This window comes from Protopterus annectens, chromosome 6.part0 (genome assembly GCF_019279795.1).
Source record: "Protopterus annectens isolate FY-2018-M chromosome 6.part0, PAN1.0, whole genome shotgun sequence".
Lineage (NCBI taxonomy): Eukaryota > Metazoa > Chordata > Ceratodontiformes > Protopteridae > Protopterus > Protopterus annectens.
Genome location: NC_056737.1, coordinates 623,507,084 through 623,529,739, shown reverse-complemented (window position 1 = coordinate 623,529,739; position 22,656 = coordinate 623,507,084). Strand labels below are relative to the sequence as shown.

Here is a 22,656-nt window from a genome sequence, read left to right as displayed (position 1 = left end):
GCTGCTGTGAGTTCCAAGTTGTATTACAGGATTAGTTGGCTGCTGTCAAGCTGTATTACAGGAGTAATGAGATGCTATGAGTTCCAAGCTGTATTACAGGAGTAATGGACTGCTGTGAGTTCCAAGTTGTATTACAGGAGTAATGGGCTGCTGTTAGTTCCAAGTTGTCTTACAGAAGTAATGGGCTGCTGTGAGTTCCAAGTTGTATTACTGGAGTAATGGGCTGCTGTGAGTTCCAAGTTGTCTTACAGGAGTAATGGGCTGCTGTGAGTTCCAGGTTGTATTACAGGAGTAATGGGCTGCTGTGAGTTCCAAGTTGTATTACAGGAATAATGGGCTGCTGTGAGTCCCAAGTTGTATTACAGGATTAATTGGCTGCTGTGAGTTCCAAGTTGTATTACAGGAGTAATGGGCTGCTGTGAGTTCCAAGTTGTTTTACAGGAGAAAGGGGCTGCTGTGAGTTCTAAGTTGTCTTACAGAAGTAAAGGGCTGTTGTGAGTTCCAAGTTGTATTACAGGAGTAACGGGCTGCTGTGAGTTCCAAGTTGTATTACAGGAGTAGTGGGCTGCTGTGAGTTCCAAGTTGTATTACAGGATTAGTTGGCTGCTGTGAGTTCCAAGTGTCTTACAGGAGTAGTGGGCTGCTGTGAGTTCCAAGTTGTATTACAGGCAGGGTTGCCAGATTTCCAGCACCCCAGGTAGGGACAAAAAAGAAGAAGAAGGTCTGTCACGGCAAGTGAAGACCAAAAAAAAAAAAAAGGTCTTCGGCAACTGAAGACCAAAAAAAAAAAAAGGGGGGGGTCTTTAATGCGGAACAGAGTTCCACATTAAAGAAGTGAGCTCACTCAGTAGCTCTGCACTAAACACGGAGCTTCTCGTGTTTAATGCATTGCAGTTCCGAATTCAACACAAGTAGCTCCGTGTTTAGCGATTTTTGATTGGCCCGTATACCGGCAAATGGGCCAATCAAAAATCGCTAAACAAGGAGCTTCTCGTGTTTAATGCGGAACACAAGAAGCTCCGTGTTTAGCAATTTTTGATTGGCCCGTATGCCAGGTATACGGGACAATAAAAAAAAAAAACAAACAAAGCGGAGGCTGGCCGGGATTTAAACCGGCAGGGCGGGACTCGGGATCAGGCTGCTGATCTCGGGACAGTCCCGCCCAAATAGGGATGTCTGGCAACCCTGATTACAGGATTAGTTGGCTGCTGTGAGTTCCAAGTGTCTTACAGGAGTAATGGGCTGCTGTGAGTTCCAAGTTGTCTTACTGGAGTAATGGGCTGCTGTGAGTTCCACGTTTGTAGTTACTTAGGTAGAGTGGTAAGTGAAGCAGTCAGAACAAACATTTTTCTTCTGGCTTGTTTTTTGTGTTGCCTGTATTTCCATGTGTCACCTTTGTAGATGACATCAGTAGTTTATATAACATGTTTCCAGAAAGGTTCGTTGATATCAAAGTAACAAATTTTAAACTGCTCATAATGTGCATTTACTTTAATGTTACTTTAGACTGTAATGTTATACCAGTAAGGTATGACTCGGACAGCTACCTGAGTACTCATATTTCTGTACTTTCAGCACTGTAATTTAGGATGTTCATCATACTGATCATTACTGCAGTAGCCTTAGCGCATATGGGTTATATCCTGCCAGGGTTATAATAGCTTGCCAGCTTCAAAAAGCTTCAGGGACCTGCCAACATGCCCAAACACTCAGGCTGCTCAAGCTGAGCTGACTAAAAGACAAGTCTGGACATGAAATCCTTCAGAGCTTTACAGACTCAGAAAAGTCCCCTTCTCTGAGACTGTTGAGGATTGACAGTTGGCTTGTGCTTTCCTTTTCTTAATTTTGTTTATTCTTTATTACTTTCCTCTTCAGAAAAGTTATTTTAAAGCTAGGGAGTGTTCTGTGTTAGAGAGACTGTAATGTACTTTTAAACAGAGTGCTCATTTGTTTTATCAGGTTTAAAAATGTTGTTAACTGAAAACATTTTTTCTGTAGAGAAATTGTTTATTTTACTTTTATATTTGTGGGGCTGGCATTGTGTTTTAAAATTATGTTTACCTTGTTTTTCTTTCAAAAAAGTACCTTTTGTGAACAGTAGTGTGTACCAACAGTTGCCGCTTGTCTTCACAGGGAAAGAGGCAACATTTTTGGCTTGACCATGGAACTGACTACTGGTCCCATGGTTGGTCCTTCTTCCAGCACAAAAAGAAAAAGTCAAGAAAAGCAGCCTTTGCTGCCACAGCAGGCTAGCAATTTGCCTCAGCCGCAGATGGGAGTCTCTGCTGTTGCCATTTGTTGTACCTCAGACCACTCATCTTTTACCCCAGATTCCTCTGGTGTAGCACCCTACAGCCAGTATGATCCGGGGGTTAGCTTTGTCCTCTGTGGCTGTTGGGGTCCCCTCAGTGCGTAAAGAGAGCCACTCTTGTCGTTCTTGGAAGAGAAAACAGAGGAGTTTTTCCTGTTGTGTCAGAATGCTGTTCCCATCCCTGGGGAAGCTGCTGCTGCCATTAGTAACATGGTTGTCCCTATTATTCCTTTCAAAAAGAAACAGGAAACAAGGCATGTATAGACACCTCCTCAGTTTTCTATGGATAAGAGTAGTTTACAGGGTCTAGCTCAGGGTTTAAATCAGGCTATGTAATGAACCTCTTTGTAATGTAGTTTCTGGTAAAAGAAAGTTGGATTTCTCTTTTCCAGAAGAAATTCAAGATTCTGAATTCTTAACAGGAATATGCAGGGATGGATACAAGGTTTCTTCCTCAGATTTTTGATTCAGACTCTGAAGAGAGCTCAGTTTGTGATTCTCTCTGTGGGGGCTTCTTTGTCTGAGAGTATTGCTAGAATGTGCCAGTGCTTTTCAGCAGAAGACTGAGGTTTCTCAGTTCCTCAGAAAATGCTGTGAGTTGTTATAGAAGGATTTTCCAGCACCTAATTCCTCCTGTCTACCTTAGAAGATGCATGTGTGTTACTTCCTGCAAATTTCCTGATAGTCAGCCAGGTGCCCCTAAAAAGGCAGTTAGGATGTATAAAGTTCCTCAGTCTTTTACATTTTTCTACACTTTTCCATAACCTGATGACCCAACAGCTTTAGCTTTAGTTGACCCCACTGCTGGTAAGCATTTAGTTACAGTAGAGAATTGATTATCCGAATGTCAGTTATCCAAACCAGCCTTCCAAAGTTTTCAGGTAGGAAAAATCATAAACTCTGAATATGTAAACATTATATGTATTTGCTTGAGCATGTTTTTTGAGCTTGTAGCCAGGTTGTAAGTGAAAAATAATCTTTGTTGTCCACCAAAATCGCTGAATGGTTGAAAACTATTCCTGCATGCAAAAAAAAAAACAAGATTTTAGAAGTTTTTTTTATCCGGCTCAATTATATGTTTGATTATCCAAACTACCCTAAGTCCCAATTAGTTCCAATAATCATCTCTCTACTGTAATTCCAATCATACTGTTTCTGAAAAACGATGGAAAAGTTATTGATATATATGGGACAAAAAATATATACTTCTGTAACTTTGCTTTTCAGAATTTTGAACTGTCAGGCTCATACGTTAAAGTTTATTCTGACAAATTGTGAAAGTATGCCGAATGTTTTATATGTGGTTTCTTCTTGTGAGGAAAAATCTGCTTTAAATAACGTAGTTTCTTCTACTGCACAGGTCACTACTCATTCTTTACAGTGTGCGTATAGTATATGACTGTTTTTTTACTTCTTCCATGGCTATGGCCTCTGGTACTGTTTTAGGGAGGTTTACATGACTGCATTACCAGAAACCCCAAGATATTTTAAATTCTCCTTGGACAGAGAATTAGTGTTTGGCTACTCTACTGCAGAGGTGAACAAAAAGTGTGATTAAAGGAGCAAGCTGATCCAGGGAATCTAAGTTTTTTCAGCTCTTCTTTTCCAAATTTTCCAACAGATTTGTCCTCATCCAGTTTTTGCAAAAAACAAAGTAAACGGTCTCAACAAAATACAGGTAAACCGGTGTTTAAGAAGAAGTGGTAATAGGGTTCCAAAAATAAGTCTTGAATTTCCCAAAACCAGGGACACTCCAACAAGTTTGAGTGACTATTCAAGAAACCATGTGCACTCCTCCCATGCTGGCCCTTTTTCGTCTCCCAGAAAATCTGAATATCTATTTTTCTGTTTGGCAGCAGATTGTTTCAGACAAAAATGGGTTCTGAAAATAATTTATCAAGGTTACAGATGGCAGTGGGAGGTAATTCCGCCTTTCCAGGGGGTCATTCCTTACCTTCCAGATCAAATTCTCTTGCTTCCACTGGTTCTTCATCACATGCTGTCCCAAAGAGTGATAGAACCACTTCCCTATACATCCAGACTTCAGACGTTTCTTAAGGTTTTGTGTGTCTGGATCACGTTATCAGTTCTCTGCCTTACCCTTTGGACTATTCACTGCACCACGAGTGTTCACAAAGTGTCTAGCTCCATTAATGGACATGCTCCACCTCAGTAAATCTAAATCCCTTAGAGCCACACGCTCGAGGGACTTGAACCTCAGCACATAAATAAATAGAACTTGCTGGAGGGACAGGTTCATAACCCAGATGCTCCCTTCGCTCTGGAATAGAATTCCAGTTCATGTGAGGCAGAGCACCTCACTGAATCTCTTCAAGAAGAATCTCGATAGTTGGATGGGGGATCGTAGGTTTGTCCCAGGGATTACTCCCGTGTCACTATTAGACAGAGGCACAGTAAACTAAACCTTAAAAAGGGCACAGTATACTCAAATCAAGGGGTGGCGTAAGCCATACAGAATCGGGCTAGGCTTATAATTGCCCCAGGGCAGATAGCCTAGTATGAACCTATGAACCTATGGGTCATAGCTCACTGCAGGCTATAGGATATCTACATTTTCCATATTTAGATAACTTGCTTATCTTTGCAGAGTCTTTCAGAGTGGCAGGAATCTCCCTCTTTGGTGAAGGATTTCTTACACAAGCTGGGATTCCAAGAGAACATTCAAAAGTCTTTCTTGACTAGTTCATGCAAGATTGTGTTCCTGAGATTTTAGCTAGACACCTCAGTTCAAACAGCTTTTCTTCCACAGGAAAAATAGTTATTTATCTAGATCTATTTCTAAGGGTTTCCATTCAGACTTTGGTCACTGTGAGGGAATACCTCAGGATTTTGACTTTGATTCTCATGATACCTCTGGCAAGACTCCACATGAGAAAGGTACAGTGGTATCTAAAATCTCTTTGGTCTCAGCATCAACATCCTTTATCTTTTCAAATCCCAGTGCTGGGGTTTTTCAGAAGAGAAATTGTTTGGTGGAGACAGCAGATATCCTTAAATCTAGGTCTTCCCTTCTGTCTCCTTACTCCAAATCAGTCACCACAGATGCTTTGAACTTTGCTTGAACGGTTTCAGGGGGGACAAAAGTGCGGGTGTGTGGAACACCAAGGACAGATGCAAGCACATAAATATCACGGTACTGCTTGCCCTGATCAAGGCACTTAACTCTCTAAACTGTCTTTGGTCCCCAGGACCTCTTCAAGTAGATACAGACAATACTACAAGCAAGGGGGAACCAGGTCATACCATCTGTGCAGACTAGAAATGTTAGCGTCGAATATAGTTTCACTCTACAGGCGTCCTACATTCTGTCAGAGCAAAAGTGTGTGGCAGACAGGCTGTGCAGGAGCAGGGCAGACCCTCACAAATGGAAACTTGATCAGGGGGGTCTTCCAAAATTTGATCCATCTGTGAGGAGTTAGTCTTGTAGGCATCTTTGCCTCTACTCTGAACAATCAACAGGCAAGTTTCTGTTCCAGGACACCATGCTAGAAGACCTGGAAGATAGATGTCTTTTTTCCTTGGTTAGAAAATGTTCCTGTATGCTTTACCCTTTCCGCAAATATCCTGAGTACTTGTGAAGATTCAGAAAGAATTCCCTAAGATCATTGTGGTGACTTTCTTCTGGTCCAGGCAACTTTGGTTCTCTCTTGTTTTGGAAGTGGTCAGGGGTAATTATCACAAGCTTCATCACAGACTGGATTTACTCATAGAAGAAGACGGGTGTTTTATATACCCCAACATCAGTCATTGTCAGTTGACTGCCTGGATGATGGGGTCTTATTTCATTTTAGGCACCTGTTTACTGAGGACGTGCAACAGGTACTAATGGAAGCAACAAAGCCTGCTACTAGAACATCTTATATAACAAATGGAAAAGGTTTCTTAGTGGGAGGCGACAACGTAACCAGCACCCATTCAGGGCTAGTTGTTTTCTGGTACTGCAATATTTGTATGAGGTACTATCCAAGGCCTTTCTTTTCCTCTATCAGAGTTTGTTAGCCATTTCAACATGTCTGCCCATGAATCCTCCTCTTTCAATGCAGTCTCATGTCACAGTGTTATTGAAAAAGGTTTTGTGTATGAGACCAGCATGAAAACTGGTGGCTCCCCCTTGGAGTCTTAATTTTGTATTATTGAAGTTAAAATTTCCTCCATTTGAACCAGCTAATCTGGCTGACTTGAGGTTCTGGAAAACAATTTTTACCAATTGCTCTGACCTATGCATGAAGGATATTGTGCCTAAAGTACCTAACGTGATATTCGAGTTTACTTTAAGCCAAACTATCCACCTTCTCATTTTCTTTCCTGATCCTGAAAATGATGGAGAAAGGATACTCTGTACATTGGATGTCCACAGACAACTCGGGTACTATCTTGACAGAACAAAATCTTTCAGATCTTCTGATCAGTTGTTCATTCCTTTTGAAGGTAAGAAGAAGGGACAACCTGTGTCAAAACAGAGTATTTCCAAATGGTTGTCTAACCTTTTGTTATAGTCATCATGGCAGATCTAGTCCAGGCAGGGTCAAGGCCCAGTACCAGGGCCTTGGCTTTATCTGTGGCTTTTTGGAAAGGGTTAGATTCTAGAAGTGTTCTAGAAGCTGTGCATAGTTTTACAAAGCAGTACAAGCTTGATTACTTCTCTAGGAACATTCTCCAGGGGCACCTGACTCTTCTTCCAGCTCCCAAATGTGGTTAGCTAAGTTCCATACCCTTATAGCAAATGCTGCTGCAGCAGTGATCAGTATGAAGAACACAGTACAGTTCTGTAAGTAAGACTTACCATAGCAGTAGATGTTTGAATGATCACTGCTGCAGTAGCCACTACCTCCCTACATCCCCCTTGTTTTTTTTTATGTCAGAGTGTGAACATTTTTTATTTGTTCCTTCCAATAGAAACAAGCATGGTAGAGGCAGAATAGGTTGAATCAGACACAGTAATTTACACCTTTTTGAAGGAAGCTAACACAATCATCAGTGTTTTGTTTTAAGTCACTCACTGCAGATCAATGTATCAAGAAGTTCCATCTGCTTATGCCTGGCTTTATGGCATACAGGTATGAACACCTGAGTAAAGCCCAGGAGACCAATGCTTGACTAGCAGCACAGCTGCCTGAGGTTTTGGACATGACAACATGGATTTGAGTGGCTGATGCCAGCTGACCTGATTTGGGGAAGAGAAGCCAACCAATGGAGAGCCACTCACGCATGGAAGAAGCCAGGCAGGCTTGAGCTACTGTTAGCGCATATGCATTGCTGAGACAGGGAAGTAAGTCTGCATGAGAGCACACATGTCCTTCCCATAGATAGGCAGCTGTTGTAAGTTACTGAATGCCCTAGTGAGAGAGAATGGCAGGGTGCTGTCCAGAATCTGCAGGCCGACCTGCTCCATATCACTCAACTTTTTTTCAAATCGGGAATGGAAGGACAGATTAGACTTCAAGGACAAAAAATAATGGGCTTCAGAGCTCTTATCTAGCCCAGTGATACCAACCTCTTACCCCTGTGGAATGAATGGGTCATTTGGGTTCATGCAGGGGACCCAGTGGGCCAAAGTCCTGAGGAGGTTGGATGGAGAAGTTCCATCTCTTTGTGTTGTTTGCTAAAGGTCTTTATAACATTACCCTTCAGAGAGATTTTTCCTTTTTTATTCTGGCCCTGATCTATTAGTGTGGGTCCAGACAAATAAAAGTATGGTAAAAGACTGATATACAGCTGCTGAAATGATGTGCCACATTCTGACTTCAGAGGGATTGAAGTCTTACACTGAAAAATTCAAAGCAGTTATGTAGAGGCTAAAGCCAGACTGGCAGGCCACCTGCAAGCTTGACTCACCAGCAGAGTAGCAGTTTTGTCATCAGCAGTTCCATTAACTGAAACCAGTTGAAAGATACCAAAATGTCTGTTATTCTCAGTAGAAATGTTGCAATTTGTAAGACATCATCTCCCTCAGAGCCTGTTCATTGCTGTCAAAGGCTTTGTTGTTTCTGCTCCTTCCCTAAGCAGAGAAAAGAGTTGAGAATGGTGAGTCCTACTTTTAAATAAAGCTGAATTGAATGTCATTGTAGCAGAATGGGAAATACTTTACATTTCTACATTTCTGTTCTATTTTTGTTAGATTTGCAGAAGCCTATGTATTTCCCTTGCCTAAAGGTGCAGTCTCGAGTCTTGATTTTGAGAAGCTAGTGTGGCATGCAGGAGAACTTGTGTCACTGGAGGACTTTAGCCATGTTACGGAGGAAAAAAAGCTTTATTACTTGAAAATGATTTAAATACAAAACAAATATGTACACTTGTATACATGTCCATTCTGTTTACATCATGTTGTAGCCTCATTACTTGAACCTGCCTGAGTTTTCTTCTTGAGTTGGTCTTCACTTGTTTCCCCCAAGGCATTATGGAGTTCTCAGAAAGGCTTAATATACAACTGATTATCTTCACTTCCACTTGGAATGGACTGAAGTAAATATTTTCCAAAGGCTTCTTCTTTTTCTTGTTAAGCATGTATCCTGTGTTATCCCTTCTGTCCATTTTGACTTATGGGAGGTTAGCTGCCAGGCAGATCCAATCTGGCAACTTGTCACTTCTCCAAGCGCTCAGTCTTGAGCACCTTCCCTTATTCCCATCATGTATCAGTCCCACATCCTGCCCTAGATCCTTTTTGCTGCTCAAGCAGTATAAATCACAAGCCAGTGCTCCAGAAAAGTCCTTCAGTTTCTTAATTTCTAGCCAATTTTTACCAAGTTTCCTACTTTATTTTCTTCTATCCTTCGTTTAAAAAAAGTTCTTGTTTATACTAGCAAGTAGCTCCTCCCCATTTTAGCAAACAGCATGGAGGACATGCTGTTGCTTTCATTGTTTTTCTTCCCTTTACTAATGCCAGTGTGCTTAAGCTGTTTTGTGTAAAAAGTCATTATTATAACTGTTGTATTTGCTGTTACTGTTGTTATTATATGCTGTTTGTTACCATAGAAGCTGTGCTTCTTCTTTGAGGGCAAATGAGCAAGGGCTTCAGAAATATGACAACTTCAACCACAAACACCCATCCCAGGATACCCATGACCTCTATGTGGTGTTCTTGAAGACAGCATTTACTGGTGGCCTTTGAGATTTACAAGGGCTTTGTTCGTGTTCCCTTCAGGAATGGAAAAGCAAACTTGTTCTGAAGGGTTTACTCCCTTCTTCATCCACAGAGCTGGCCAAACGCAAAGGTATAGGGAAAGCAAAGGATGTTGATAAAGAAAAGCAGGACAGAGGAACACAGGAGATAAAAGAAAAAAAGGAAAACAGAGAAGTCAAGACTCTTCCCCCTTATGAAAAATTCCACATTCCAACCCACAGGTGCCATTGGCTCGAATTACCTTGGTGTCTTCCCTGTCTCAGGCACTAGGCCCCTCCCAGCAGTGACGCTAGCTTTTTTTTGATCATTCTCCAAAAAGATCTTTGAGCAGCCATTGTCAGAGAAAGGACTCTTCAGGTTTCTCCTCTCTAATCCGCCATTTACCTCCTCCATAAGTACTGGTAGGTCCTTCCAGAGCACGTCAGAGTTTGACTAGGACAGGATGATGAGGGGCTTTGTGAATGCACAAATTAAAATTAGAGTCATCCTATCCTGTCCTGTTTCCAAGGTGGATTGGGTTGGCCTGCTATCTCAGTCTCCAATTCCTTCCTCAGTCTGTGTTTTGGAATTAGAGGTCTTAGAGCCATCATCTTTCCCAGATTTTCTTAGGTCAGCGTCAGTTGGTTTCAGTTCCATAGTGCTGATCTTCACTTATTAAACCCACCCAATTTCATAAGTATTTTAAGTTGATAGTCTTGGCGTCAGCCACTGCTTGATGTAGTCGTCTTTTTCTTATTCAGTGCCAATTGTGGTCTCAGAATTTTCAGTTTTTGAGGTATCAGCTTCCGGTCCTGATGTTGGTGCTTCCGCCTTTAACAATTTTGATATTCACTTTGGTAGAAACCAATTAGATACTGGTTCAGAGATATCTAGAGCCAGTGGATTCTGGATTTGCTTTTGATGTCATTAAGAAAATGATTGCTTGCACTTTAGAGAAGGCCAGCAAGGTTCCTTTGATCTATTCTCCACCCCAAAGTACCCTTTACTTTGCTCCTCTGTCCTTTCAGCATCCTGCCCAAAATAAGAACAGACCTGAAGGCTTTACCCAGACACTTCAGGAGGCACCCATAGAGTTTTCTTGGGATTTATTTGACTCCTTACTGTTTACTCTGAGGAAACTAATATGCAAAAGGAAGCACATTGGCTTTTTGACAGAGCTGACTTGAATGAAGTGGAGGAGTCCCCAGTACTTTCCTGAGAATGCCATGTCAGTGAAATCTTGAATTCAAATCTCAGAGGGGCTGCTCTCCCATGGATTCCCTTACCTAGATGGGAAGGTTCCATTGGAAGCCTTCAGGTCTGTCCCTTTTCCTCTTGGTTGTTACCCCCTACATAACTGCATGATGGGCCTGGTAGTGAGGAGGGCATGGCAGAAGCCCAACATCATAGAAGCTGTACCATTAAGCCAAATAACATTCATTTCCCCATCACCCCATCCCAGGACAGACAGTACTGGAGCATGGGCCTTATGGTGGACTCCATTAATGTTGAGGCTGTCTCCAAGAGACAGAAAAACCTGTCCAGAGATGGTATTGCTGTCCATCTTCCCACCAAGGAATTTTGGTCGAGGAACAGAATGGGAAATCAAGCTTGCGCCTCATGCGCATTTGTCATGAGGGCATAAACTTTTATTTATTCATTCATTTATTTGACATTTGTTTACCAGGAAAGTCCTTCTGGGCCAAAAACTGCAGTTATAATATTTCAAAAATCAATTACAGATATTTTAAATCACAAAGAATCATGTAAAGTAAACATAGGAGTGAAAAAAATGTAATGAAAAAAGCATAGAACATACGTTTCATAGTAGAGTGCAATGAAAGCAGTAACATGAACTGGAGAAAATATGTGAGGCAAAACTCATTAGTCATATTATTTGTTACATAGATTAGTATGTGATAAATGAGACCTGAGATAGTTCTAATAAGATATTTAAAAGAGATATTAAAGATTACATTATTAGAGATAACGAGATAAAATTAAGTGATGTCGTAGTATGAGAGGGAGGGTGTTCATACTATGATTATAGAAGGAAGTAAGGATGGAGAGAAAAGGAGATTATAAGAAGAGTGCAGGGTAGGGTGTCTTCAGGTAGCTTAGGTGAGTAGGGAGGAAAGAGGTAAAGGAAAGGCGAGGAGAAAGAAAGTGGAAAATTGAAAGATAGTAGGGAACAAACAGAAAATAGTGGAGTAGGAGGTTGGAGAGGGTTGTGAGGTATGACTTAGGTTGAAGGGGTGAGTGAAATATAGTGAGTAAATTCAACCAGGATTGGCATAGAAGCAGGTCCATGATGAAAGTGTTCTTTTAGGGAGCATTTAAAGGTAAGGAGTTCCATTTTGTTGCTACTGAGTATGAGTAGCTTTGTCCAGGGGATTTACTTGGTTTATTTGTGTTGAGAAGTTGTTTGTCTTCTGATCTGAGAGTTCTTTTATGGAACCATATGTTGATTAAAGGGGTAAGAGATGGGCAGGCTAATTATTTGTGTATGATTTTATGTATTGTTATAAACTGAGTGTAGGAAAGATGGAGGGGGAGTTCCAGCCATCTAAGGATATGCAGAGCTTTACAGTGATGGGTAAAGGAGGATGAATTAGTAGCAAACTTGGCAATTGTGTTGTAGCAGCTTTTAAGTTTGTTTTTTATGGATGATTATGGATTACCTTATACATATGACACTCTTCCAAACAGACATAGCTGAAAAGTCCTTGGCCACAACAGACTTTAGAAAACTGTTTGAATCTAAGGTGGCCATTATGCTCACTATATCTGACTTCTCCATGAGACTTTTACATAATGCAGCCAGTGCAGTGATTATCACAGCTGTTGAGAGCATCATCAGGTGCCATAACTGATTTCATCTCTACAGTTTTGAAGACCGCTTTATGATGTCCATCATTAATTTCCTGTATTATGGGGCTTCACTGTTTCAACCAGAACTCAAAGAGAAGCTACTGAAAAGTGAGCAGGAAGGTAAGATGATGTCTGCCCTTGGAGTTTGATTTGATACCCCTCTAAGGTCCTTCAGTAGGAATCAGAAGGGGCTTAAGTCACTCTGGTTCAAGAAGTCCTGCCCCCCCCCCTTTGACAACTCTACAGATTGAAGCAGCAATGGCAGAGGATGCCCCTTTATTAGATGCTGTACTAGGGGCAGGATAGGGGGCAGGATAGGTCCACAGATCTAGGTCCCTCCTGTGGGAAGCAACCTCAACACTTCATAACAGTTAGCTGGCATCTCCTCTCTAGAGACATTCGAGGACTGGCTATCTCTTCTCCCAAACATGTAGATGGCCATCTCACAGGATAAGTGAGTGAGGAGCATAATATACAGGGACTACATTATTCCCATTTCCTTAACCCCAAAACTTCACTCTATGCCTCTTCCAGATGTTCCAACCCACCAAAGAAATGCAGCTAAAAGAGAAATCAGTGTTCTCTTGGCATAAAAAACCATCCAAGATGTCCCACCAGCCTATAGAGGGTCCTGAGTCTATTCCAGATTTTTTTCCATTCTAAAGAAAACTAAGCACCTCAGGTCAAATCTAGATCTGGGTGGCCTAAATAATTATGTCAAAAATACCCAGTTTAGGATGATCACTGTGCAAGCCATCACACCTTGTCCACAGGTAAAGAACTGGGTATGCTTTGTTGACTTTCAGGACATTTACGTCCACATAAATATTGCAAAGAGAGTCCAGGAGGTACATATACTTCTGGCTGGGAACCAATTGTTGTCAGTTGTGTGCCTTCCCCTTTTGGCCTCACCACAGCCCCATGGGCACTCATCAGGTGCGTGGCAGTAGTCGCAGCTCATCTGCAACTCAAGAGAATATACATGTTTCCATATCTGGATGATTGACTTGTAGCTGCTATAACAAGAGAGTCCTTACTTTCTGTCAGAAAGTACTTATTTCATGTCAAACCCAAAACCACAGATAGTAATGCCAATAGCCTGAATTATCTTAAAAACACTTGTCATTTTACTTAGGTAGTCCACATAAAAATAAGTAATTAATGAATAACGTACTCCATTAAACACATTAGATTAAGCACTTTTGTCCACAACGTTGGACTTCTTCAGAATCATTTACTCCAATTTACTCTGCTTTTTTATAATGTTGAAATGAATAAATAATTAGTTAAAACCATGATATCTCCAAATTCTGTGAGTATGTTAACCCTTAAATGGATGAACCACAGTTGTGTAGGAAAATGTTTAAGAACTAATTAATTTTATCTACCCAAACCATTCTGACTACAGTGTTGCACAATTTGCATAACACCAATCCTTAAAAAATTATTTTATATACATAACCATGTTAAACCACTCCAAGAAACCACATGAATTACTCAAATACGTATAAAAAGTTTACTAAAAAAATATGTAAAAAATGCTTAAAAAATAATTAAAAAATCTCATTATTTGACTAAGACATCTCTGCTTTAATAGCTAGTAAGGGGTGTATAGTCACTGCTTCATTAATTCCAGGATACTGAGTGGCATTCAGCTTGAGTTGCCACTTCACTTATTTTGCTTCCAATACCACCTTGCTGTCACCCCCCCTAGGGTTTTCTTTTACTCTTTCCAAAATGGCAAACTTATATTTCTTGTAATGTGAGCATATTAATGAATGTTTATACAAGGTACTTATTTTCATTGCCTTTGCTGATACTATATTGATGTTCATAAATTCTTCTCCTTAGTTTATGCTGCATTTTACCACATAAAAAGTGGGACAACTTGAACATCTAGCTAAATAAACAACATTTTTTGTCCCACGATCCTCTTTTGCAAATTTAACGTTACTGTTTAAGTAATTATCCAAAACAACCACCTTGTCCTCACAGATAAAACTGCATTGTGGACAAGCACCACATTTTACAGTGCCATTCCCCTCCATGACTGAAGCATAATCCCCCCCATGCCTCAAAGCTTTCCTTTAAATTTCTTCCTGTTTTAAAAACAAATCTTGGTACTGACCCCAAAATTCCCCAAATAACCTGGTTTGTTTTTAAAATATTCCAGTTCTTAATTTAATATATTTTATATCCTCTGTTTGTGGAGTATATTCAGTGACCAATGCTCTTTCGTAATTTTTGTCATTTCCTTTCTCGTTACTTTTCGTGCCTGTCTCTGACCATAATAGTGGTTTATATCTTTTTTCCCATTCGCGCACCACATAATTTTGCACATCCCTCACAATTCCCAAGAGGTAACCCGTTGCTATAAATATTTCACACACTTTATCCATTTCACTTATTAAGTTTTTGTAATGGGAAGTCATTCTCGCTACTCTGATGAATTGCCCTTTAATTACACTATTTTTTTTAATTTAAGGGTGACTACTTTTGAAATCTAGGTAAAAATTACAAAAGGTTGGTTTCTTATAAATGGCTGCACCAGTATAGTGTTTACGTATTTCATTTGTGTCTATTCTTCAGTAACTCCAACAAGACTGAAAAGTCAGAGTTGCAACTATCTCAGACAATGGTCTTTTTAGGTTGCCATTTAGGCACACGTTCCTGCTTAGTGAAGTTGCCAGAAGAAAAGTTGTTACTAAGGAGAGTAATATCTGCTCTATCTCAACACATACCTCCAGCAACTCTTATCTTGAAATTTCTTGGACCAATGATGGCTTCCATTCTCCTTGTTCATCTTATACACAATGTTATGTGAGGGTCCTGCTGTGAACAGTCTGTTCAGTGATCTTAACTAAAAGATGCCAAAAGTTCTCTAATTCATCTTTCTTCAGTTTATAGACAGTATCTAAAGTGGTGGCTAGAATGTCCCTCTGATCTACTGGGATGGCTCTTTACCCTTTTTCTTTCCAGAGCCACTGCTATAACAGATGCCTCCTCTTTAGGATGGGGGAGATTTCTGAGGGGAGAATGGTGTAAGGGATATGGACTGATCTAGAGGCCTACCTTCACATGGACAACCTAGAGAAAAGGCCAAGATGACCATAGTTGCAGGCCCTTCAGGACTGCCTTCCTCTTGACATTACATTCATTTATTCATCACTAGTCTCGTATGTCACCGAGCAGGGTGGAACCAGATTCTGTCCACCTTGGTTAGAGGCCATGACAGTGTGACATTAGACAATGTCTTCGCAGTGCTTTCTGATAGCAGTGCATATTTTCTGGGATGTATTATGTGCACTGTAGACAGGCTGAGCAGATATATTCTGATGCTCATGAATGGTTCCTTAATCCATTTAGCATGGCAGATTTTTTGCAGTTGGGCCAGCCTTGATGTGATCTTTTTGCCTCCCCGACCAACACCAAATGCAACAGCTACTTTGCACTCTTCTCTTCACAGGATCAGTCACCAGTAATGCTTTGATCTGTCAGTGGCCTTCTAAACTTCTTTATGCCTTCCCCCCACTTCCCTGATTTCAAACTTTCTGCGCAAAGCTTTTCTGTGCAAGACGTCAGTAATCTTCATAACCCCTTTCTGACCCAGACATGTCTGATTCACCTTACTACGGTCTCACCTCAAGAAACAGCCATACCTTCTGATTTTGTAACCATATCTCCTCTTCCAGTCAAGTGAGCCTCACCCTTCTGTGTGTGTGTGTCTCTCTCTCTCAAGTTGACTGCAGGGTTTCTCCAGTTTCTGTAAAAGCCTTTGACCGTACCTTTTCAGTAGAGTAATTCACAGTCTTTCATTTTCTCAAAAAGAGTCTGCTCATAACATATGTGAGAGTAAGGAAAATGGTTTTCTGTTTGGAATTCTAACCAAGGTCTTGGACCCCCTATCTGACCCATTTCCCTAAGCTTTACAATTTATTTGCCTCAGTATTTATCAGGCTCTAGTTTTGCTGCAGTCAAGATGCAGTTGGCAGTCATCTCCAACTTTCACACTGTATATCAGTCTTCTTCCCGCGCAGCTCAAACATTATATAATGCATTCCTGAAGGGTACCTTCCTATTGCATCTCCCTATCAAAGACCGCATATGACTGTGGGGCTTAAATTTCTTATTGGATATATTACCTTGCCCACCTTCCTTTGAACCAGCTTCTTGCACTGAACTGAAATTCCATACCTTGAAATCCTTATTCTTGGTAGCGGTCACCTCAGCTACAGGAGTATCAGAGTTACAGACACTGTCCTGTCCTCCTTGTCTGTTTTTCTATAAAGACAGGGTTTCACTTAGCACTAATCCATCCTTTATTCCCTGTGTAATTTCAGAATCCAGTCTCAAGTAAAGTATTCACCTTCCAGTGTTTTTTCCTAACTACTGTAACAAAGGAGAATTGCTTCTTCACACCTTGGAGGTTCACATGCTGTTGAGATTCTGTTCGCAGCATACAAAATCAATAAGGAATGATTCTTAGTTGTTTGTTCGTTTGTGCCTTCTAGACTATAGCACAAGGTATCCAAAACAACTATGACAATGTGGCTTTCCAACTTCACAGCTTTTGCCTATCATTCAAAAAATAAGACCTTATCAGGAAAGCCAAAAGCAAACTCAACCAGGTCTATAGCATCATCTGTTGCATTCTTCAAAAATTCTTCACTGATGATATTTGTGCTCTTGCAACTTGGTCTGCATTGCATACCTTTTCTAAACACTACAAGTTGGACATCTCCAGATCTAGATCTTCTTTTGGTGCTACAGTCCTCAAGGGCATCCTGTCATGATGCCAACCAAGGAAGTGGGTAGCATGGGATTCTGTCCACAATTCAAAATGGATGAACAGGATGACACAGGATACAGAAGATGTTTATCATTGCCACCACTGCAGTAGCTTATGGGTTATATCCTGCCAAGGGTTTAACACTGGCTCAGCTTCCAAAAGCCCTAATCCCATCCCACACAGTCACTCTCGATGCCTATAGGCTACGCCGTTTTGGAGGGAACTATTTAAGCAGCCAGAGAGACTAAAAATCTTTAGGACTTTCTTGCTCTTAAGGAATCAAAAAGGGAGCTCACCCTGAACTAAATAGAAAAAGTACCAGCAATAACATTAATAACAGCAAGCAAAGATGTAAATCATGCTAACTTTATACAGTAAGGGGAGGAAGGGGTGGATAGGAGAGGTGGATATGGCCACTGCAACAGCAAAGAATTCAAACATCATTTGTTATTGGTAAGTGTGACTCACATAGCTGTACTGTGTTCATCATTCTCACTGCTGCAGTAGCCTATGGCTAGACTACCAAAGCTTACCCAACCTGAGAGGAAGAAGGATAAGGTAACGGGATACCCTTGGAATGGTCCTTGCAAAGCTAGCTCTGGAGAAGGAATCCATATTGTAGTGCTTTTTAAATGTATAAATAGAGGACCAAGTTGCTGCCTCTAGAATGCTTCTAGAATTCCCTTCTTTTCAGATGTCAGAGCAACCAAAAGGGCAGTTTTCCAAATAGTGAACCTCAAATCTGCCAAAGAAGTAGGTTCAGAGGATGACATAGTCAATTTTTCCATCACAAAATTGAGATCCCATGAGGGTGGAATTTGTTTCTGAGGAGGTCTCATGTACAACTCCCCTTTCAGAAAAAAAAATGAAGAGGATCTACAGGCAGTCAAGCTGAAGTGACAGCAAGGTGAGCATTGATAGAGACATAAGAAAGGCCAAAGGATAGTAACTCTCACAAATATTTCAGTACCAGAGGTGTAAAGTCCCTGAAAAGACCCTGGTTATTGTTTATGCACCAACCAGAAAATCTTTTCCATTTGCTAATATATGACTTTCTAGTGACAGGCTTTCTTGCCATCTTAATACCTGCTGTGTATCCTCATAAAAGATGTGTCTAAAAGGTATCAAATTTTAAATAAAGGTAAATATGTTTTGTTCATTTCTTTTGTGTTCCTACACACCCAGGCTGCACCTGCAAATGGTCCACTGAGATCAGTGAACTACCCTGTTAAACAAATATAAATAAATAAATGAATAAAACTGAATCATGCAGGCAGTCAGTTGAAGATTTTTGATCCATCCTTGTATCCACAACCCCTTTTTCCCATTTTTGCACATGGGGTCGCAGTGTCAATTTCAACAGTGACAATTGATGTCTGGATGTATTAAACTCCCCTTATCTGTTTGAGTAGATCCAGTCTAAGATGAAGCTTGTGGTATTTGCCTTTGACCAATTCCATAAGAAAGGAGGGCCTGTTTTCCCTTTGCCAAAAGGGAGTTACCACCATGATTCTTTGGTAAATCTTTCTGAATTTTCAGAAGTACCTTGGAAAGGGTTGAAAAGCATCTAGGAACATCCTTGACCAGGGGAATGGTAGACCATCGGTTTTCCATTCTTGTTTGTAAAGATTTCTTGAACAGAATTTGCCAAATTGTCTGTTTTGAAAGGAAGTGAACAGATCTATTTAAGGTGTTCCACACATCCGGATCATTTCCTGGAATACCTGTGAATTGAGCTTCCACTCGTGAGGGTCTGTGCAGGATCTGTGGATTTTGTCTGCTATGATGTTTTGCTCTGATGGTAGGTAAGAAACCTGAAGGATTGAGGAGAGCTGAAGAGATGACTCCAAAGGTTTCATTGCCAACTGGCACAGTGGGTATGACCTGGTACCTCCTTGTTTATGTACCGCATTACTGTGGTATTGTTTGTAATCACCTGAAGAGGACCTGTTTCCCAAGGATAATATTGAGCCTTTATTGCATGAATTACAGCCAGCATTTCTTTGACATGTAAATATTTTCATTTGTCCAAATGCCATCACAGTCCTTGCACTTTCCATAGCAACTGAACTCCAAGCAAAATCTGAAGAATATGATGAAACAGATTGTGTAGTGGTAGAAAAAGAAATAATGAGCCCTATATTGAGAGCCATTTGATCCCTCCACTCCTGTAGTCATGTGCTTGAAAAGCATAGCACTGGAATTTGAAAATCGGAGATGCAAAAGCTGGGTCCACATTTTTAGGTACCACTGAATCTTTCTCATGTGCAGTCAGGCAAGTGGTACCACAGGGATCATTGAAGTCATAAGGCCTAATGTCCTGATGAATTATCTTGCTGAAGCTTGTGAAAGAATAGAAAATGTCAGGAATCCTTCCTGATGTAAATAGAAAGGCTTTTTGCATGAGAGTGTATGTAAGGCACTCTAGAAACACAGGCCTTTGAGATGGAGTAAGAGAGGATATCTGCCTGTTTATTTGTAATTGCAGATGAATTGAGAGAGAGAAAACTTTTGTTAAGGGCGCCTAGCATCTGGGAAAAGACTGCACAGATAAGCAAGTTGCATAAATATGGGAAAATGTGGATACCTTACAGTCTACAATGGGCCACCACAGGGACTAGGCACTTAGTTAACATCCTTGGTGCAGTATACAGCCCAAAGGGCAATGCTGAGAGTTGCTAATGTGAACGAGACACACAAAATCTCCTGAAGGTATGTACAACAGGAATGTGACTAAGCATCCTTGAGGTATAAGCTTACCATAACACAATGGTCTGGAATAGTGCTAACACATCCTGCAGGGTTAACATCTTGAATTGTGGAACTTTTACATAGAGATTGAGGTAGGAGAGGTCCAAAACTGGTCTCCACGAGTTCTCCTCCTTTGGGATCAGAAGCATTTTAGAATAAAATCCCTTTCTTCTGTGTTCCACAGGAATTAGGTCTATAATTCTTGACTATTACATGTGATGGAGTACCTTGGGGAAACTATTCTGTTTCACTGGGAGAATGAGGAGGGACACTATCCATTGCCAGTTTTAACCATCCTGGATCACCTTTAAAACCCATGTGTCTGATATTATCTGAGTGTGTGAAAGAGAGAGAGACATAAGGGCGGGAGGGGGAGGGGAGGTGACTAGGTCCCTAGGTCCCTGGTATAGCCAGTTAGTAGCCGGTGCGTGGCTGTTGGAGAGGGTCCTTGTTTCTTGGCTTTAAGGTTTGTTCTCTCCTGCATTTCTGGTTAAGAGTTTGCCTGTTATTAGGCAGCAGGGTTTGCTTGTTTTGTCCTTTGAAGGGGTAGAAGGTTTGGAAGGGAACAACTTGGGAACCTGAATAATCCTGGAGACACCCTACATCAATTTATTCCTTTCATCCAATTGTTTGAGGACCTATGTAGCAGCACGCCCAAGTAAAACCTTTGTATCTACAGGGAAACTCTGAATTTCTGACTTCAGCTCTGAAAAATTTTGCTTACGCACCCAGACAAATCTCAAGACAGTAGCTGAAGCTGAAGGTCTGGAAACAGCATCAGCACAGTCATACACACTTGTTAAGGCATGGTTAGAAACTTGAGACAGCTTAGACACAGTCTGTTACATTTAAGACCTACGTTCAAGGGATCAGAGAAGCAGGGAATTCTCCCCAGCTGTTGGCACATTTTAAAATAAGCTTACACATGTAGCCCTGGTAATCCAGTAATCTGAAGAGTAGAGTAGTAGAAGAAAAACATCTCTTACCCTCTCTGTCCAACCATTTACCTTTCTCATCCCAGTGAAGTCAATTGGATGTGGATAGGAGTTTTCTAGCACTGGGAGTTGTAGAAGTAATGGAAGACAGGTCTGTACTAAGATGAAAATAAAGATATATCTTACTAGCTTGAGAAACTCTATATAGTTTGTTTGCTTTCTTGGAAAGTGATGAGGGAGAGTCATGAATATTACAGGCAGCTTTAAAAGCATCCTGCAAAGCTCCAAACACTTCCAAGTAAAAATTTCAAAGATTCTGGGCTTTATTGTGTACTTACAGATATCCTCCCTTTGTTCCTTTGTAAATTGCCTTTCCATTCTCTGTCTTCCCAACGTTTTCTAACCTCTTCCAATTGATTCTTAGTTATAATGCAACATTTTATATACCCTACTAATATATCTTTTTTAACAACAATTTCTGTTCTAAAAGCAACTAAAAATTCTACCAAAACTGGTCTTTCACTTATCACTTCCCTTTTCCTTTCTCTTTCTGTTTGCATGTACTCTCTTATCACTCCATAGTAGGGAAGCCAGTCTCTAATCTTCAGTCCAAACTTTTGCTGTTCTTCCTCCCACTCGGTTTACTTTTCCCTTTTGAGTTATTTGCTTCCGGTACTTTGTTTTCTTTGTTAATTTTTCTCAGTAAATTTCAGCTCCCTTTTAACTATTTTCTATACCACATACTAGCAGGCATCCATACTGGTAAAATCTCCTTTCTCTATACCTGTGTTAGCTTCGTTCTTAAGTACTTTTTGCTAATTTCTGGATATAATATTTTTTAATTTCTCCAAATCTTTTGGGTTTCTAATACAATGACAGGAATGGACCCCATTCTTAAGTCAAATTATGATTAAAGTTCATGAAATTAGTATTGTTTCAATCTTTGATGTCAGCCAGAAGCGTCTTCGCAGCACCCTCAATGTGCCCAATAATGACTCCTTTTGCAAGTCATATGGAGTTACATGTGTTGGTAACAGATCTAAATACGATTGTAGATTATTTTTTTTATAAAACCCATTACTCCTACTACTATTGGAACTGTTTGGGTATCTTTCTTCCACATTGCTCTCATTTCTGCCTGCAAATCCTGATATTTTGGGATTTTGTGCGTGTCTGTATGCAAAACACTTTAGTCACTGGGTGTGGCAATTTCAGTCATCTATTCTACTTTTGTCCTGTCCATGGACCACTATATCTGTTTTTTTTTCGCATCTGTCTTTGGAAATGTTGGTATTGGGTGGGCCCATGTGTGGTAAATTTCATCATTTTCTATGATGCTTTGTGGCTCATGTTTTTAGTGTTTTTCAGCTACTTCGATATTATAATGTTTGCACAATCCCCAGTGCAACAGTCTTTCCACATTATTATGTCCTTCTGCCATTAATGTATCACAACCAGCAACTAGGTGTGCAACTGTTTCCAATTCTGTTTTACAAAACCTACATTTGTCTGTTTCTCTGACCTGTTCAATGGACTTTGTAAACCAACATGTACATAGCCTACTATCTTGCGCCGCCAATATTAACCTTTCATCTTTTGGTTTAAATGCACCTGTCCTTAACCATTCCTGTGTTCGATCCTGAGCAACATGAGGTTCTTCCAGGAGTTTTCTGTACTGACAACTATATTTATGTATTTTCCACATTTCTTGCCTTCTCATCTGATCTTTCACCTTATATTTTTTCTTTTGTTTTTTTGCATATTCAGTTGCTGCCTGATTTTTATTTACTACTAGTTTAATTTCCATTTTTGCTTGACACCAATATGCTTCTGCTAGACTAAAAGGGGAAGTCATCTTAGACTTACTTTCCTCATGTTT

General features: G+C 40.5%; 1 protein-coding gene across 3 annotated transcripts in view; it reads left to right on the top strand.

The window, feature by feature from the left end:
* MAP4K5 (mitogen-activated protein kinase kinase kinase kinase 5) overlaps positions 1-22,656 on the top strand; it is a 2,873,315-nt gene that overhangs the window by 2,498,630 nt on the left and 352,029 nt on the right. The gene's annotated exons all lie outside the window — the stretch shown is intronic.